Genomic DNA, 18,574 nt, shown 5'->3' with positions numbered 1-18,574 from the left:
TAATATGCTGCATCACTGCAAGGTACAGAAACTGCACTGTGGTGGACTGGAAGCAGTGCAGCTGACCAGGTAGTCAAAACTGCCCAATGCATCACCAGCACTAGGCTCAGCCCAACCCCACCCCCCCACCCCATTAAGGACATACTGTATATACAGAAAGATGCTGGAAAATGGCCAGTAACATCATGAAGGATCTCAGCCACCCTGCTCATGGACCGTTTGCCCCGCTCCTGTCACGGAGGAGGCTATGTAGCATTCACACCAGGACCACCACACCCATAAACAGTTCCTTTCACCAAGCAGTAAGGTTGATCAATACCTTCACCCACTAACCCACCCCACCACCACTACTTTATCATTTCCTGTCAGAGGCACCTTATGCGCAGACACTGCTATACCAGGCATCATCTTATGTATGCATAATTGATCTGTGTATACAAGCGATCATATGTATTTATATTTATTATATATTTTTTTATTATTGTGTTCCTTATCTTGGTCTGTTTTTTTTATATGCTGCATTTGATCTGGTGTAACCATTATTTCCTTATCCTTTATGATGGGTCCTGGTTTGAGTGCTACATAGTATTCACACCAGTGAGCAGGTTGTCTGGGATCATTTGTGAGGTTACTGAGAGTTTTCCCACATCTTTCTGTATATATACTATGTCCTCAGCAAAGACCTAGACCCACTACAATTTGCCTATCACCACAATAGATCAACGGCAGACGCAATCTCAATGGATCTTCACACGGCCTTAGACCACCTGGACAATACAAACACCTATATCAGGATGCTGTTCATCGACTATAGCTCAGCATTCAACACCATCATTCCCACAATCCTGATTGATAAATTACAGGACCTGAGCCTCTGTACCTCCCTCTGCATTTGGATCCTCAGCTTCCTAACCGGAAGACCACAATCTGTGCGGATTGGTGATAATATCTCCTCCCCACTGACAATCAACAATGGCGCACGTCAGTGGTGTGTGCATAGCCCACTATTCTACTGTCTCTATACCCATGACTGTGTGGTTAGGAAGCACTCAAGTACCATCTATAAATTTGCTGATGATACAACCATTGTTGGTAGAATCTCGGGTGGTGACAAGAGGGCGTACAGGAGTGAGTTATGCCAACTAGTGGAGTGCTGTTGCAACAACAACCTGGGACTCAACATCAGTAAGATGAAAGAGCTGATTGTGAACTTCAGGAAGGGTAAGACGAAGGAAAACATGCCAATCCTCAAAGAGGGATCAGAAGAGGAGAGAGTGAGCAGTTTCAAGTTCCTGGGTGTCAAGATCTCGGGGGATCTAACCTGGTCCCAACATACTGATGCAGCTATAAAGAAGGCAAGACAGCGACTATACTTCATTAGGAGTCTGAAGAGATTTGGCATGTCAACAACTATACTCAAAAACTTCTATAGAGGTACCGTGGAGAGCATTCTGACAGGCTGCATCTCTGTCTGGCATGGGGGTAGGGGATGTGGCTACTGCACAGGACTGAAAGAAGCTGCAGAAGGTTGTAAACTTAGTCAGCTCCATCTTGGGTACTAGCCTACAAAGTACCCAGGACATCTTCAAGGAGCGGTGTCTCAGAAAGGCAGCGTCCATTTTTAAGGACCCTCAGCACCCAGGGCATGCCCTTTTAGGTATAGAATCCTGAACACACACACTCAGCGATTCAAGAACAGCTTCTTCCCCTCTGACATCAGATTCCTAAATGGACATTGAACCCGTGAACACTACGTCACTTTTTAAATATATATTATTTCTGTTTTTTTGCAAGATTTTTAATTTTTTCAATATACATATACCATAATTTATTTATTTTCCCCTCTTCTTCAGTATTATGCATTGAATTGAACTGCTGCTGCTAAGTTAACAAATTTCACGCCACATGCCAGTGATAATAAACCTGATTCTGATACTGGAAACGATATGAAACAATCTTGAATCTTGACAGTCTCAGAGGGGCTTCGACAGGCACATGAACATGTGAGGAATAGAAGGAATATGGATCACATGCAGGTAGTGGGGATTATTTTACCATGACATTATGAATGGCAGAGACCTTGTGGACTGAAGGGCTTCGCTATGCTGTACTCTTCCACTTTGCACACTTGTAAAACATTTCAATTTGGAGGGGCGGGTAAAAGCACTTTAACATTTCACACGGTTGAAAACACTAACCAAAGACATGGGGAATTGTTCATACTTCTGTCAGAATTGATAGTTTATAAAATTGTGGGCACCCAGGCAGTGCAGATGCTGGAATTTGCCGTAACATGTAGCAGCCTGTTCTTTGCTCCCTAATAAGACCCTCTTTTGCAGGTGTTCAGGAGGTTGCATTACACTAGTGTGAAGGCATTAGATCACTGAGATATAAAGACAGTTCCTGCCTCTAAATCCTGAAGAGACTGTCTGCTTTCTCTGAAGACCGACTTCCTGTGTTGAATGACACAACTTGTTTCATTCACTGCACTCTGCAGATGCTGTACTGATGCACTTGACATTCTGTACGGGCACCGACAGAATCGTAAAACCTACTCTGCAGGTATACAAACCAACGATGCACAGGGAATGGATCAGGATTTACATATCCTTTTATAAGGTCCTTTCTTCAAAACTAATGACCTTGAACTTCTAAACTGATTAGTTCAATGAATGGTGAAGTTAGTACACAGAAAGGCACATGCACAACTGGGATGCTGCAATTTGTTAAATGATTATCCATAGAAAATATTTCAATAATAATATTAGCTAAAACATGTAAATAAAATAAAACTAAAACAATTTTCAACATGAAGCTCCCTTCTCTTCAGTGCTTTTTCCCACTCACATTCCCACCGATATCCTTAAGTCACACATCTGCACCCAGAACTCACAAAGAGCTGAGATACGAGAACTATAGTGTATTTAATATTTCAATAATTTTTGAATATTATTGTAAATATGTTGTTTGATAAAGCATTACTTGTTTACATAACATTGGAGGATATATGTTAAAAGTAAGTTAATGTCATACGTCATTATGTCACCACATCATATGTGAGTGCTTCACTAAAGAAAACCGGGCTGCTGTGCTTTTCATTCAATTAATTTCTGGATTACCAAACGTAACAAGTGAAGACGAGTAAGCATTAAAACAAACCCGAGATGACTACCTACCTATTGAAGAACAGTAAAATTTTCTTAGTCGGGGAGAGAGACATTCATTTTTTAGAAAAGCACATCACATGATTCTTTGGAAGGAGAGAGAGACATTCAAGTTAAAAAAGGCAAAAATGAACAAAGTTAACAAGCCATGTGTACAGCCACATGTTCATCAACAGTGAGTACTAGCAGTTAATAATTGTAAATTTAAAAAAAACAGAAATATCTGGCTATATTGGAAAAATAGATGTGCTTGATTGCACACAGGTAAAATGGATGAACAGTATTTTAAAACAAATGAAATAGCCAATGAAAAAATGAATATCATGAGCTAACCTATTGCAATAGGTGGAAAAACGTACAGTATGCTTAGAAATTTGACTGCTCCAACCAAACCAGCTGAAACGAGCGTTGCAGATATTGCGAATGTAACACAAGAACATTTAGAATCGAAACCATTGATGACTGCAGAACACTTTAGGTTTCATAATGTAATCAAAAGGAAGGAGAGTCCATTTCATCTTATATGGTGGAACTGAAGAAATTGTCTGAGCATTGTTAGTTCAGTAATGGACTTAATGATACATGGAGAGACTATATAGTTTGTGAAAGTTCACAAGTATTCAAAAATGGCTCCTAACTGAAGCAGAACTCACATTTAAAAAAGCAGTTGAAATCGCTGTATCAGTGGAAATAGCAGACAGAGACACAATTGAGTTGCAGTCAAGAATGTAAGGAAGCATGAATAAAATTGCAGCATTTAGTATTGGAGGGGCTATAAGCCAGTCATCTAGGAGTATACAAAGTGAAAGCATTGGGTTGAAGTTTTGTCTGGTGGTCTTGGATAGATCAGCAGATCAGGCAGCTTGCCATTCACTAATTGGGAAGCCAACATCTACAGAAGATGGCAAGAGCGGTGACTTCCCATCTTTGGGAATGGCCAGCATTGCCCAGGAAGAGAATTCATGTGAATTTTGTTAGACCATTCATGGGCACTAATTTCTTGGTAGTAATTCATGCAGCTACAAAATGACCAGAAGTGCTCCCAAAAACCTCCCTGGCAGGGAGGTTTGCGAAGGGTTTTGGGGAGAGTTTAAACTAGAATTGCTGGGGGGTGGGCACCGAACTGAAGAGACGGAGGAAAGGGTGGTTGGCTCACAAATCGAGAAAGCTTGTAGACAATGTGAGAGGGAGGAAGGCAGGTGATAGAGAAGGGATGCACTCAGACTGATAGTTCGAGACGTGTTTGTTTTAATGCAAGGAATATCATGAACAAAGTGGATGAGCTTAGAGCATGGATCAGTCCTTGGTGCTATGATGTTGTGGCCACAGAGATTTGGAAGACATAAGGGCAGGAATGGCTACTTAGAATTCCAGGCTTTAGATGGTTCAGAAAGGACAGGGAAGGAGGCAAAAGAGGTGGGGGTGTGGTGCTGTTGATCAGAAATAGTGTCATGGCTGCAGAAAAGGAGGAAGTCATGGAGGGAATGTCTACTGAGTCTCTGTGGGTGTAAGTTAGAAACAGGAAGGGGTTAATAACTCTACTGAGTGTTTTTATAGTCACCCAATAGTAACAGGAACATTGAGGAGCAGATAGGGAGACAGATTCTGGAATGGTGCAGTAATAACAAGGTTGTTGTGATGGGAGATATTAATTTCCCAAATATTGATTGGCATCTTCCTAGAGCAAGGGGTTCATTTCGGGTGGAGTTTGTTAGTGTGTTCAGGAAGGTTTCCTGACATAATATGTTAATAAGCCTACAAGAGGAGAGGCTGTACTTGATCTGGTATTGGGAAATTAACCTGGTCAGGTGTCAGGTCTCTCAGTGGGAGAGCATTTTGGAGATAGTGATCACAATTCTATCTCTTTACCATAGCATTGGAGAGGGATAGCAACAGACAAGTTAGTAAAGTATTTAATTGGAGTAAGAAGAAATATGAAGCTGCCAGGCAGGAATTTGGAAGCATAAATTGGGAACAAATGTTCTCAGAGAAATGTATGGCAGAAATGTGGCAAATGTTCAGGGGATATTTGCATAGCTTTCTGCATAGGTACATTCCAATGAGACAGAGAAAGGATGGTAGGGTACAGGAACCATGGTGCACAAAGGCTGTTGAAAATATAGTCAAGAAGAAAAGAAAAGCTTATGAGAGGTTCAAAAAACTTGGTAATGATAGAGACCTAGAAATTTATAAGGCTAGCAGGAAGGAGATTAAGAATGAAATTAGGAGAGCCAGGGAGGGGTCATGAGAAGGCCTTGGCAAGCAGGATTAAGGAAAACCCCAAGGCATTCTACAAGTATGTGAAGAGCAAGAGGATAAGACATGAGAGAATAGGACCAATCAAGTGTGACAGTGGAAAAGTATGTATGGAACCAGAGGAGATAGAAGAGGTAATTAATGAATACTTTGCTTGGCTTTGCATGGCTTTGTCAAAGGCAAGTCCTGCCTTACGAGTCTGATTGAATTTTTTGAGAATGTGGCTAAACACATTGTTGAAGGTAGAGTAATAGATGTAGTGCATATGGATTTCAGCAAGGCATTTGATAAGGTACCCTATGCAAGGCTTATTGAGAAAGTAAGGAGGCATAGGATCCAAGGGGACCTTGCTTTGTGGATCCAGAACTGGCTTGCTGACAGAAGGCAAAGAGTGGTTGTAGATGGGTCATATTCTGCATGCAGGTTGGTGACCAGTGGTGTGCCTCCGGGATCTGTTCTGGGACCCCTTTCCTAGGTGATTTTAATAAATGACCTGAATGAGGAAGTGGAGGGATGGGTTAGTAAATTTTCTGGTAACACAAATGTTGGGGGTATTATGGATAGTGTGGAGAGCTGTCAGAGGTTACAGCAGGCCATCGATAGGATGCAAAACTAGGCTGAGAAGTGGCAGATGGAGTTCAACCCAGATAAGTGTGAGGTGGTTCATTTTGGTAGGTCAAATATGATGGCAGAATATAGTATTAATGGTAAGACTCTTGGCAGTGTGGAGGATCGCATGGATCTTTGGGTGCAAGTCCATAGGACACTCAAAGCTGCTGCGCAGGTTGACTCAGTGGTTAAGAAGGCATATGATACATTGGCCTTCATCAACCGTGGGATTGAGTTCAAGAGCCGAGAGGTAGTGTTGCAGCTATATAGGACCCTAGTCAGACTCCACTTGTAGTACTGTGCTCAGTTCTGGTCACCTCACTACAGAAAGGATGTGGAAACCATAGAAAGGGTGCAGAGGAGAATTACAAGGATGTTGCCTGGATTTGGGAGTTTGTTTTATGAGAATAGGTTGAGAGAACTTGTCCTTTTCTCCTTGGAGTGACAGAAATTGAGAGGTGACTGATAGAGGTATAGAAGATGATGAGAAATATTGATCGTGTGGATAATCAGAGACCTTTTCCCCTGGCCTGAAATGTCTAACACAATAGGGCACAGTTTTAAGGTGCTTGGAAGAAGGTACAGAAGAGATGTCGGGGGAAGTTTGTTTGTTTGTGTTTTTTTTACACAGAGAGTGGTGAATGCGTGGAATAGGCTGCCGGCGACGGTGGTGGAGGCAGATACAACAAGGTCTTTTAAGAGATTCCTGGATAGGTACATAGAGCTTAGAAAAATAGAGGGCTTTGGGTAACCCTAGGTAATTTCTAAAGTAAGTACATGCTCAGCACAGCTTTGTGGGCTGAAGAGCCTATATTGTGCTGTAGGTTTCCTATGTTTCTATGTTTCAAAAGCCTCCACTGCAGTCTCATACACTGTTGATGTGTTGAGAAGCTTTTTCTCAAGGACTGGTGGTCCAGAACACTTAGTTAGTGACAATGAACCACAATTTATTGCAGAATAGTTTCAGTCATTCCTGAAAATGAATGGATTAAGACATTATATCTGCACTGTACCAGACATCTGAAGAAATTCTGGAGGTGTAAGTAATGATCTTCAAGGAATGACTAGATCTGGTCATGTTTCTAGAGGACTGGAACATTGCAAATGTCACTCTGCTCTTCTGGAAGGGAGGGTGGCAAAAGAAAGGAAATTATAGGCCAGTTAGCCTGACCTCAGTGGTTGGAAAGATAATGGAGTCGACTTTTAAATATAAGGTTTTGGAGTACTTGGAGGCACATGGTTTAATAGGCCAAAGACAGCATGATTTCTTTCAGAGAAAATCTCGTCTCACAATGTCTTGGAATTCTTTGAGGAAATAACAAGCAGGGCAGAAAAAGAGAAACCGAGGATGATGTGTACTTGGATTTTCAAAAGGCCTCTGACAAGCTGCTGTACATGAGGCAGCTTAGCAACATAAGGTGACAGGACAGATAGTAGCATGGGCAGTGCGTTGGCTGATTGGCAGGAGACAAACAGTGGGAATAAAGGAAGCCTGATTTTCTGATTGGCCGCTGGTAATTCCACGGTGCTCAATGCTGGGACTGATTCTTTTTACATTGTACGTCATTGATTTGGATGATGGAATTGATGGCTTTGTGACCAAGATGATGGATGATATGAAGATAGGTGGAGGGGCAGGTAACGTTGAGGAAGCAGGGAGTCTGCAGAGGGACTTAGATAGATTTGGGGTATGCGCAACAAAGTAGCAAATGGAATACAGTGTCGTGAAGTGTATGATCATATACTTTGACAGAAGAAAGAAAAGTGTAGAATATTTTCTAAATGGAGAGAACATTCAAAAATCTAAGGTGTAAAGGAACTTGGGGGTCCTTGTGCAGGAATCCCTAAAGGTTAGTTGGTGAGTCAGTGGTGAGGAAGAAGTGCAACGCTAGCATTTATTTTTGAGAGGACTAGAATATAGAAATAAGGATGTAATGCTAAGGCCCCATAAGGCACTGGTGAGGTCTCACTAGGAGTATCGTGAGCAGTTTTGGGCTCCTTATCTAAGAAAGGATGTGCTGACATTGGAGAGGGTTCAAAGGAGGTTCACAAAAATGATTCTAGGATTGAAAGGCTCATCATATGAGGAGCATTTGATGGTTCTGGGCCTGTTCTCACTGGAATAAGGTGGGAATCTCATTGAAACCTATCGAATGCTCAAAGCCCTAGATAGAGTTTATGTGGAGAGGATGTCTCCTATTGTGGTGGTGGGGGGGGAAGGGTGTCTAGGACTGGAGGGCACAACCTCTGAATAGAAGGATGTCCACTTCGAATGAAGGTGCAAAGAAATTTCTTTTGCCAGAGTAGTGAATCAGGTGGCTGTGGAGGCCGAGTCATTGGGTACATTTAAGACAGAGATTGGTAGATTCTTGATAAGTCAGTGCATGAGAGGTTATGGGGAGATGGCTTTGAGAGGATAAGGGATCAGCCATGATCAAATGGTGGAGCAGACTTGGTGGGTCCAATGGCCTAATTCTGCTCCCATGTCTATGGTCTTAAATGACTTGGTGGAAAGATTTGTCCAGAGTCTAAAGAATGCACCACAAGCAACTTCAGCAGAACACACTGCATCAGCATTGAATTAGAAGCTTATTGCAGTGCAGCACACTGCACAACCAACAACTCCCCAGCCATGCTGCTTCTGGGGCTCCTCAAACCCGCTCTCAGAAGGATAATGCAGGACAAACAGCTGAGACAAATTGAGGGCTCCACAAACAATGAAGTTCGAGGTTTCACCCCTGGACAAGCAGTCCTGGTGATCAAAAGAGGTGATTTTGGACAGAACCGGATCACACTCACACACAGTGGAGATTGCGTCTGATGTCTTTTAAAGATGACACTTCGATCAGTTGAGGAAAGCAGATACAATTGTTAGAGAAGAAAAGTTTCCAGAGCTGTCAGAACCATCTTCTGCAGTTCCAGAGTCAACAAAGTCAACTTATAGTCCCACCATGGAGGAGACCCAGAATATGAGTTTGTTTTACAGCCACAAAACTCATCTGCCAAGCCGAGTGACCTCTCCATTCCCTTATTAGGAAGAGTAAGGAATCTTCCAGAGCCATTAAATCTTTAAACATGAATGGGACAAATTTTAAAATTTACAATGCTGAGAATGCCTATATAGTAGTTGAATTATACAGTTTACTTCATATGTATATAAGATGACTAGACAGTAATATGTTACATATTTGAGTTGAAATGCATTTAGTATTGAGCTGGAGTTTAGTTAAGCAGGGAGGAGTGTAGCATATTTAATATTTCAGTAATATTTGAGTAATATTGTAAATACATTGCATAATTAAGCAGTCTGTTTATATAATTTATTATGGGTTATATGTAAGAAGTATGTGAATGGCATATGTCTTCATGCCAATGTGTCATATGTGAGTGCCTCACTAAAGTAAAACTAAGTAGACAAGTAATCTCTGGCTCCTGGGGTTTTCTTATGATTCATTTCTGAGGTTACATAACAGGAACTATCTGCATCAGGTCCCCTAGGAGTGAGACCTGAGAACCACCTGCACCAGGTCCCATCAAGGAGTGAGATATGAGAACCACAGGCACCAGGTCCTTCCAGGAATGAGACCTGAGGTCCCACTAAGGAGTGAGGTCTGAAAAGAACCTGCACCAGGTCCCCCAGGAGTGAGATCTGAGAAACCCTGCACCAGGTCCCACCAAGGAGTGAGATATGAGAACCACAGGCACCAGGTCCTTCCAGGAATGAGACCTGAGGTCCCACTAAGGAGTGAGGTCTGAAAAGAACCTGCACCAGGTCCCCCAGGAGTGAGATCTGAGAAACCCCGCACCAGGTCCCACCAAGGAGTGAGATATGAGAACCACAGGCACCAGGTCCCTTCTGGATGAGATCTGAGAACCACAGGCACCAGGTCCTTCCAGGAATGAGACCTGAGGTCCCACTAAGGAGTGAGGTCTGAAAAGAACCTGCACCAGGTCCCCCAGGAGTGAGATCTGAGAAAACCCGCACCAGGTCCCACCAAGGAGTGAGGTATGAGAACCACAGGCACCAGGTCCCTTCTGGATGAGATCTGAGAACCACCTGCACCAGGTCCTTCCAGGAGTGAGATCTGAGAACAACGTGCACCAAGTCCCACTAGGAGTGAGATCCAAGAACAACCTGCACCAGGTCCCACTAGGATTGGGAAGTGAGGATCACATGCACTTATTCAAATCAGCAGTGAGATCTGATAGCCATTTATTCAGCATTTAAGTTTTTGGGTTTGCATCTGCACAAACAAAGCTTCACTTGGCAACACTGTCTTTTAGGAACAGAATTCAATCCAATTTAAAACAGGCATAGGATACTCATCTCCAGAAAGTTCCTTTTTTATTTCCACACATCATTGTATTTGTAAAAGAGCTTTATATTTCCCTCCAATTGCTTTCTCCGTGAGCAGCCGTCCTGCCACGTAGCCTGCACACTCTGTTGAAGAACATGCAGGGCTTACTGATTACTTGGAACGAGTTTCTTGTGGTCTCACTGATGAAGAAGCAGGCTGAATGATGCCCAAAACCACATTTCATATCATAATGTCAAGCTGATTGAAAACTTCGCAAGCACTACATTTCAGAAGTGCCCTGAATTCTAACATGCCTTTGTGGGTGGTCAATTTCTTCATGTAACTCACACATGGAAACAATGTCCTCTGTCTGAAAGCTTAGTACACATTTATTTTAAATTAAAACTACAAAATGAGAGAACTATACAATACAGTGAGCAAGCAAATTACAATTAAATATCATATCAAAAGCTTTTCATCAGAACCAGATCTCTATAACTGTAACAATATATTCTGTTATTATTTCCCTCCTTTGAGTTTATGCATGACATATTCTGTCTGTCTGGATGTTACACAGCAATGGCTTTTCACTATATCTTGGTACATTGATAATAATAAAACAATTACTCATGTATCTACATTATATATATTATGATTTGTGTAAGAAAACTCACAGAACAGTATCCCAATTATGGAAATTATTTGAAATTTCATACAGAAAGCATCTCTAGTCTACATCTACATTACTTTGGTCCATAAGATATCCACGAGTGAGCTGACAATCAGTTCATCATTGGTTAAGACCATCAAAATCCATGTCATTTAATTTTATTGTCGCTTCGATTTTCTTTTACACCATTGAACGAATTTCAGAAATATATTGATGTACCACATACCAACTTTATTTGTATCATGTTTGTTTGAAAGCATGCGATACTCCCCCATACAGTATTAAATATTAATACTTGAAAGTCACATCATACACATGGCATTATTCCCTGCTAAAAATATGAATATGGGAACTGACTTTAAAATATTGAGTGAGTCATCGATATAAAAACATCTCCACTGCAGCATTATTACCCTATATGGCCATTTCATTCTGGAAATTATCATTGCATAATTCAGATACATCACATCACTGTGACTTCGATCAGAACATGAAAAACAGATGGAGTGATTATCTCTTCTATTCACCAAGACCATCAGTGATCTCTCTCTGAGCAGCACTTTGCTGCATGAACCTCAAATCCCTCAATCTCCTGGACACACCTTAGTCTTTGGTATTTTCAGGGAGTCAGACTTTGCAGTCCTCCTGGAAAAAGCTTTGGATGATTCACTACTCCCCGATAAAAAAACATTTCTTGCCACCTCTTGGTCGTGATTGTGACCTCTGAGGTTGTGACACCTGGTAATAGAACACCCGGAGGGAAGGGAAAGTCATCCTGAGAATAATTCATGTTTCAGTAAAGTGACTCTTATCATCTGAACTCAGAATAAGGGTAGGCCTCACCTATCAATCAATGTAGTGCTTCGGTGAGTATTACCACAGGTGGAGTTGAGAGCATAAAAATGGTTTCCTGTCAGTTGAGTCACAGTTTGACAAAGTGGTGAAGACGACATTTGGTATAATGGACTTCATCCATCACAGCATATCCTTCTGTAAATAAGGAGACAACGTATCTAACATGAATAGTATTTTTAACATTTTGGAAGACCAGCCGTGGACACAGCACATAGATGCAATCATAAGCAAGGCACACCAGCGCCTCTACTTTCTTAAGAGGTTAGCCAACGTGTTATACAACTACAACATGATGTTCCAACTCTGATACTCAATGCCCATGAAGAAAGACAAACATACCAAATGCCCATTTTTCACTCACCTGTGTCACTGATTTGGGCACTTGCACCCCAAGATCTCTCTGTACATCAACACTGTCATGCCCCTGTTGTTTGCTATGTTCTACCAGAAATTGATTCACTGTAGTGTATTACCTCACACTATCTCGATTAAATTCCATCTGTCACCACTTTAACCCAACCTTCCAAATGATCTATGTCCCACTATATTGTTTCTTTGGTGTCACAACTCCCCCGATTTCTATGTTGTCTGCAAACTTACCAATTAGACCACATGTATACAGTGGCATGCAAAAGTTTGGGCATCCCTGGTCAAAATTTCTGTTTCTGTGAATATTTAAATGAGTAGAAGATGAACTAATCTCCAAAAGTCATAAAGTTAAAGATGAAACATCCTTTTCAACATTCTAAGCAAGGTTAGTGTATTATTTTTGTTCTGTATAATTTTAGATTGGAAAAAAGGAAAGGAGCACCTTGCAAAAGTTTGGGCACTCCAAGAGATTTGAGCTTTCAGATAACTTTTACCAAGGTCTCAGATCTTCATTAGCTTGTTAGGGCTAATAGCTTGTTCAGGGCCATCATTGGGAAAGGCCAGGTGATGCAAATTTCAAAGCTTTATAAATACCCTGACTCCTTAAACCTTGTCCCAGCAATCAGCAGCTATAGGTTCCTCTAAACAGCTGCCTAGCACTCTGAAAATTAAAATAAATGAAGCCCACAAAGCAGGAGAAGGCTACAAGAAGATAGCAAAGTGTTTTCAGGTAGCTGTTTCCTCAATTTGCAATGTAATTAAGAAATGGCAGTTAACAGGAACAGTGGAGGTCAAGTTGAGGTCTGGAAGACCAAAACTTTCTGAGAGAACTGCTTGTAGGATTACCAGAAAGACAAATCAAAACCCCCGTTTGACTACAAAAGACCTTCAGGAAGATTTAGCAGATTCTGGAGTGATGGTGCATTGTTCTACTAGGCAGTGACACCTGTACAAATATGACCATCATGGAAGAGTCATCAGAAGAAAACTTTTCTTGCATCCTCACCACAAAATTCAGCGTCAGAAGTTTGCAAAGGAATACCTAAACAAGCCTGACGTATCTTGGAAACAAATCCTGTGGACTGATGAAGTTAAAATAGAACTTTTTGGCTGCAATGAGCAAAGGTATTTTGGAGAAAAAAGGGTGCAGAATTTCATGAAAAGAACACCTCTCCAACTGTTAAGCACGGGGGTGGATCGATCATGCTTTGAGCCAGTGGCACGGGGAACATTTCACTGGTAGAGGGAAGAATGAATTCAATTAAATACCAGCAAATTCTGGAAGCAAACATCACACCGTCTGTTTAAAAAAAAAAGCTGAAGATGAAAAGAGGATGGCTTCTACAACAGGATAATGATCCTAAACACACTTCAAAATCCACAATGGACTACCTCAAGAAGTGCAAGCTGAAGATTTTGGCATGGCCCTCACAGTCCCCCAAACTAAACATCATCAAAAATCTGTGGATAGACCTCAAAAGAGCAGTGCAAGACGGCCCAAGAATCTCACAGAACTAGAAGCCATTTGCAAGGAGGAATGGGCAAAAATCCCCCAAACAAGGATTGAAAGACTCTTAGCTGGCTACAGAAAGCGTTTACAAGCTGTGATACTTGCCAAAGGGGGTGTTACTAAGTACAGACCATGCAGGGTGCCCAAACTTTTGCTTCGGGCCCTTTTCCTTTTTTGTTATTTTGAAACTGTAAAAGATGGAAATAAAAAAAAGTAATCTTGGTTAAAATATTAAAGAATGTGTCTTCTTTAACTTTATGCATTTTGGAAATCAGGTCATCTTTTACTCACTTAGCTATTCATAGTAACAGAAATTTTGACCGGGGTGCCCAAACCTTTGCATGCCACTGTAACTGACTTGAATGAGAATTATATATTACAAACAACAACCATCCTTCCACTGATCCGTGCAGTGCAACAATTGCTCCAGATTCCTAGCTGCACAATCACCCGCTCACCACTATCCTCCTTTCACAGAGCAAGCTTTGAATACAATTTACAATCAGGCTTTAGATCCCTTGAGCCATAACCATCTGGTCAAGCCTATGATACAAGACCTTGAAAAAAAGACTTGCTAAAGTCCATGTAAATCATGTCTATCTTACTGCCTTCATCAGTTTTCCTAGTTACCACTTCAAAATCTCAATCAGAATTATGTGACCTTGTCACCACTGCACAAACCCTTGTTGACTACATCTAACATGTCAAAGTGAACACAAATCCTGTCTCTCAGAATCTTCTCTAACAACTTTCATTCCTCCAACAACGTTTATTCCCCCTAAGAGTAAGGTTCACCAACCCGTGGTTTCCAACTTAGTGAGCCTTTTGATGCAAGGACAAAATTATCTGTTATCCAGTCTTCTGTTATCTCATCCATGGCTAATGAAGGTGCAAGAATCACAGATCACTACAGCACAGAAACAAAGAGCGTGATGGTGGGAGGCTGTTTCTTGGACTGCAGGCCCATGACTGTGTGTTGATGCTGGGCCATTGCTATTTGTAACCTAGATTTGGATGCAAATGTACAGGGCATGGTTAATATATTTACATAAGACACTGAAATATGTAGGTAGTGTCATAGTCAGTGAAAATGGTCATCAGGAATGACAGAGGGATCTTGATCAGCTGGGCAAATGGACCAAGGAATACAAATGGGGTTTAATATTTAAAATTACTGTATACTGTACCTGTACATTATAAGTAGTGCATGAAGAGATCAAAAATAGTGAGGTAGCATTCATGGGTTCATGGACTGTATGGAAATATGTTGGTAGAGGGGAAGAAGCTGTTCCTAAATCATTGTTAAAGACAAATCAGGGCAGGACTTTAACAATAAACAGTAGTGTTTTGTTGCGTATTGCCACAGAGAGAGTTGGGAGTATAAACATGATTTCTTGCCAGTTGAGTCACAGGTTGACAGAGTGGTGAAGGCGGCATTTGGTATAATGGACTTCATCAGTCAGGGAACTGAGTGGAGGAATTAGGATCAACACACACAAGATGTTGGAGGAACTCAGCAGGTCAGGCAGCATCTATGGAAATAAGTAAACAGTCAATATTTTGAATCAAGATCTTTCCTCAGGACTGGAATGGATGGAGGAAGATGCCAGAATAAAAGGATGGGGGAGGGGAAGGAGGACTAGCTAGAAGGTCATAGATAAATCAAAGGGGGTGAGAATAGAAGAGAGAAGGGGAAGGGAAAGGAAAAAATTACTGGAAAAAGAGATCAATGCTCATGCCATTAGCTTTGACGCTACCTAGGTAGAATACAATGTTTTGCTCCTCTATCCTGAGAGTGGTCTCATCTTGGAAAAAGAGGAATTGACAAAAGTAGGAAATGGGATGTTATGTTGCAGATGTTGGTGAAGTCACCCTGCTACAGGAAAGCTGTCATTAAGGTGGAAAGAGTGCAGAAAAGAATCATGAGGATGTTGTCAGGGCTTGAGGGACTGAGTTATAGAGAGAGGTTGAGCAGGTTAGGACTTTATTCATTGGAGCATAGGAGAATGAAGGGTGATCTTATAGATGTACATAAAAGCATGAGGTGTATAGCTAGCTTGAACGTACATAGCTTTTTCCCCCAGGGTTAGAGAATCAAGAACCAGAAGACAATGGTTAAGAGTGAAAGGGAAAGATTTAATAGGAACTTGAGAGGCAACTTTCTCACCCAGAGGGTGGTCAGTATATAGAATGAGCTGCCAGAAAAGGTAGTAGAGATAGATACATAAACATTTAAAAATATTTGGTCAGGTACATAGTTAGGAAAGATATAAAGGGATATGGGCCAAATGTGGGTTATTGGGACTAGTTTAGATGGACATCTTGTTTGGGATGGTCTGGTTGGGCTGAATGGCCTGTTTCTGTTCTGCAAGACTCTATGACTCATCAACTATCTGAGCACATTGAAGCCCTTTCAACCCAACAGCATATTCAACACAGAAATATCTTTTTCTCTCTCTCCACAGACATTGCAGGATATTTTCACTTCTTTTCTACTTAGAACATGTGTGCCTTCCCTTTTCTGTCTCCAACTGCTAATGTTTAAAATAATGATTCCCTTGACAACTCTGGTCTGCAATCACCTGCAGACTTTCCTATGTTCTTTCCACCCCTCTTTCTCAGAAATTTAAAATACTTAATTTTCATTTTGCCATTTCTGATGAAGCATCATTGACCTGAGAATCAGATTCTACTTTTCCCTTCACTGTGGAACCTGACCTGCTATTGCCTTGGCAATTGTGGTTTGGTATTGGAATACAATTGACCATAAGATGTTGAGTTTAATATGAATACTTAGGCTGGCAGACCAACTGTAGCAGTTATGTGTTCATTATTGCCATGTATACCAATTACAGTGAAACATTTTGTTTTGCTTGCCATCTAGACAGATCATTTCAAACATCAGTACACCAAGGTACATCGTAATTCAGAACATGGCGCTACAGTTACAGAGAAAATACAGTGCGGATGGACTAACAGTAAGCAAGGATAATGATGAGGTAGGTTGTGAGATCAAGGGTTCACCTTTATTGTACTAGAGTTATGTTCAAGAGTTTGATAACAGCAGGACAGAAGCCGTCCTTGAGCCTGGTGGTGCATGTTTTCAAGCTTCAGTATCTTCTGCTCATTGGTAGAGAGAAGTGTCTAAGAAATGTATGCCCCTGCTTTGTTTTTACAGCCAAGAGATTTTGGAGAGGGTGCAGAAGAGGATGCAGGAAGGAGGGAAAATGACTGGTGGGAAGGGTCCTTGATTACCCTGGCTGATTTCCTGAGGCAGTGATAAGTGCAGATAGAGTCAATGGAACGGAGGCTGGTTTGCATGATGTGCTGAGCTGTGTCCATAGCTCTCTGCAATTTCTTGCAGACTTGGGCAGAGCAGTTGTAATACCAAGCCATTATGCACCCAATTACGATGGCTTTCTTTGAAGCATCCATAAAAATTTGACAGTGTCAACAGGGACTTGTTGAATTTCCTTAGCCTTCTAATGTACCCATGTTCACAGCTCTCTGCAATTTCTTACAAATCTCTCGACCCCACCAACTCACCATGCTCCTGACATGATTGGAGTTTAAAAAAAAATATTCTTAATGTAACAGTGATTTTTATGAATTGCATTGTGCTGCTGCTGCTGCAAAACATTAAATTTCACGACATATGTCAGTGATAATAAACCAGATTCTGACTCCTCCATTACTCTCAGTGAGGGACTTGAATCCAAGATGTGGAATGTATTTCTGTAAGATTGCAATGATTTACTGGCTGCTCTTCCTTCTTCCCTGCTGGGTCTTCCCACCCAGTTTCTCTCTATTTTTGCTTGATAACTCAACTGGACACCTTCCAAAAATCACAGCCTCAGAGCTGCATCCTGCTCCTGGCCTGGCTTTTCAGTGCAATGTTCACAAGCTCGCTATCTAGGCATTTAATATATCCCTGACTCATTGTCTCTTCAAAGCAAATTGATTTTTAAAACTTCAGCTAAACAGTCAACACACCATTTTATCTTCTTTCATTGCTCTCTGTGGAACACCTTTCTTTGGCTGAGAAATGTATGCCCCTGCGTTGTTCTTACTGCCAAGAAGTTTTGGAGCGGGTGCAGAAGAGATGCACCAGGATGCTGTCTGGATTAGATGGTATGAGCTATAAGGCAAAGTTGGCCAACCTTAGGCTGATAGCTCTGAAGCGTTGGAGGCTGAGGGGAGATCAGATAGAGGTTTATGAGGTTGGAGGTGCACAGGCAGTCAGGAACTTTCACCAGGGTAGTCATTTCTAATACTAGAAGACATGCACAAGGTGAGAGGGGAAATATTTAAAGATGTATGGGGCTTTTTAAAAAAAAAATGCAGATAGTTACGGGTGCTTGGAATGAGTTGCTTGTGTAGTGGTGAAGGCAGTTACAATAGTGGTGTTCAGGAGGCTTTAAGAGAGTCACATGAATTTTCAGGGAATGGAGAGATAGGAATCCTGTGCAAACAGAAGGGATTTCATTTAACTCAGCATCATATTCAGCACTGGCATGGTGGTCTTTTCCTGAGCTGTACTGTTTCATATTCTATGTTATTCACGAGAGTAATTTGCCAACTATTCTGCGAGACAAGTCCAATCTTGTGCTACAGTGTGTCAGATTCCTGGCCTTGTCCAAGTGATACAAGTAACTTTCTGCAATTCAGTTATATCTGAGTTTTCTCAATTTTAATTGCCTTCTACCTTATTTAGTCACGGACTACATTTCTGCATTACATTTACTTTATACAAAATTATTTAACATGTAAGGAAAAGGGTGCCTCAGGAAGCCACAAGTTTTTTAAGTCGTGGAGTCATAGTGTAATATAGCACGGAAACAGG

The 18,574-nt window shown here is 41.4% G+C and overlaps 1 protein-coding gene across 7 annotated transcripts in view; it reads right to left on the bottom strand.

Moving 5' to 3' along the window:
- The window catches only part of dlgap2a (discs, large (Drosophila) homolog-associated protein 2a), a 656,057-nt gene that overhangs the window by 342,575 nt on the left and 294,908 nt on the right, over positions 1–18,574 (bottom strand). For 3 of the 7 annotated variants that reach the window (XM_063038704.1, XM_063038723.1, XM_063038714.1), the window contains one exon: positions 11,841–11,987. The exons of the other annotated variants lie outside the window; for them this stretch is intronic. The gene's annotated coding sequence lies outside the window, so the exon portion shown is untranslated. The remainder of the gene's footprint in view (positions 1–11,840; positions 11,988–18,574) is intronic. 7 annotated transcript variants of the gene reach the window in all.

This window comes from Mobula hypostoma, chromosome 2 (assembly GCF_963921235.1).
Source record: "Mobula hypostoma chromosome 2, sMobHyp1.1, whole genome shotgun sequence".
Classification (NCBI taxonomy): domain Eukaryota; kingdom Metazoa; phylum Chordata; class Chondrichthyes; order Myliobatiformes; family Myliobatidae; genus Mobula; species Mobula hypostoma.
This window is presented reverse-complemented; position numbering and strand designations above follow the sequence as displayed.